Source organism: Suricata suricatta, chromosome 5 (assembly GCF_006229205.1).
Source record: "Suricata suricatta isolate VVHF042 chromosome 5, meerkat_22Aug2017_6uvM2_HiC, whole genome shotgun sequence".
Taxonomy (NCBI): Eukaryota; Metazoa; Chordata; class Mammalia; order Carnivora; family Herpestidae; genus Suricata; species Suricata suricatta.
Genome location: NC_043704.1, coordinates 18,347,027 through 18,348,548, shown reverse-complemented (window position 1 = coordinate 18,348,548; position 1,522 = coordinate 18,347,027). Strand labels below are relative to the sequence as shown.

General features: G+C 35.8%; 1 non-coding gene across 1 annotated transcript; it reads left to right on the top strand.

Moving 5' to 3' along the window:
* The first annotated feature begins 1,087 nt into the window (after positions 1 to 1,087).
* Positions 1,088 to 1,195, top strand: LOC115293067. The gene has a single exon (XR_003909328.1). It is a non-coding gene; the product is annotated as a U6 spliceosomal RNA (small nuclear RNA).
* Positions 1,196 to 1,522: the final 327 nt, after the last annotated feature.

Genomic DNA, 1,522 nt, shown 5'->3' with positions numbered 1-1,522 from the left:
TCAAAGCATCTCACATAAAGAAAATAGTCAAAGCATCTCATATAAAGAAAATAGTAAGTAGCAATACAGGAGGTGGGAAGATTCATAGTTATATGACTTCAGCAGAAAATATTCCTGTCTGGAAACTTATAACACAAAAGCTAAACATTACAACTTTAAGCAGGAAATAAATATGTCTTGCTGGTTTTTTATCTCCAAAAACTGTGACAAATAGAAATATGATTCTGTGGATTAGGTCAAATCTTTTTTTTTTTCCCTAGTCAAATTATAGAGGGAATTAAAAAATTTTTTTCTGTTTTTTATTTATTTATGAGAGACAGAGAGAGACAGCACAAGCAGGGAAAAATCAGAGGGAGAGGGAAACACAGAATCTGAAAAAGGCTCCAGGCTCTGAGCTAGCTGTCAGCACAGAGGCTGATGTGGGGCTCGGACCCACAAACCTTGAGATCATGACCTGAGCCAAAGCTGGACGCTTAACAGACTGAGCCACCCAGGTGTCCCTAGAAGGACTTTGAATATACAAGAAATGAAGAAAAATACCACATACCCCAGAGCCAGTAGGTTGTCTCCTATAGTCTTTGGAGTCAGGTGTTTGAATAAAACCAACCCCCTCTCCATGTTGATCTACAGTCTGGAGTCGATACATTTCAATTATAAATTTTAAAGCTATAAGGTTATTAGAAGACTACATTTGATAATACCAGTACCTTAGTCTCTGGTTCAATATCAGCATTTTATATTACTCTAGTGCGAGACTTGCAGTATCTCCTTGAGACTTAAATGGTACTCCATCTTAGCTTGGTATTTATCCCAGTAAATTATTCCATATGTTCTAGAGCTTTTGCTAATAACAGAGTCCCCAAGGAATGGATAGGAATTCCTGGTAATAAGGTGTGCTTCTAAAAGTCTAGTAGAAGTTTCTTCCCGGTTTTCCCTGGCAAAAGGAGGTAGGAGAGGGGATTCCCCAACGATATTACAGGAATTTCTGCTACCTTCTCCCATAAGTACAAGGAAATAAGAAACTCCTAAGAGTAATTCAGAGTAGTTATGAGTAATGAGAATATAAAAAACCCCTGATTAAAAAAAAGTGTTCCCCTTGGCAGCACATATATTAAAAGTGAAATGATGTGGAGGAGATTAGCAAGACTCCAGTGCTAGGATGGTGTGCAAGTATTGGAATATTCCATAAATATATTTTAAAAATTCATTGTATCTTCATATAACCAAGCTGTAATGATGACAACACACAATTTTTTTAAATGACCTGGGAAAAAATCTTTTGGATATACATACTTGCATGATTATCTATCATCTATACAATTTCCCACTCTCAGAGAGCAGAGACTGACTCATTTTTTGTCTTCCTGGAAATATTAATGACATCTTCAAATGTACAAAGGGTTAGGCAATAAGATATTCCTGAAAAGAAATTGCCCAAATGAAATTACAGTAAATAGATTATTTGTTAAATACACTAGGGCTATTTATAATAACTTATTTTGTGAAGTGGACGATTCAACTC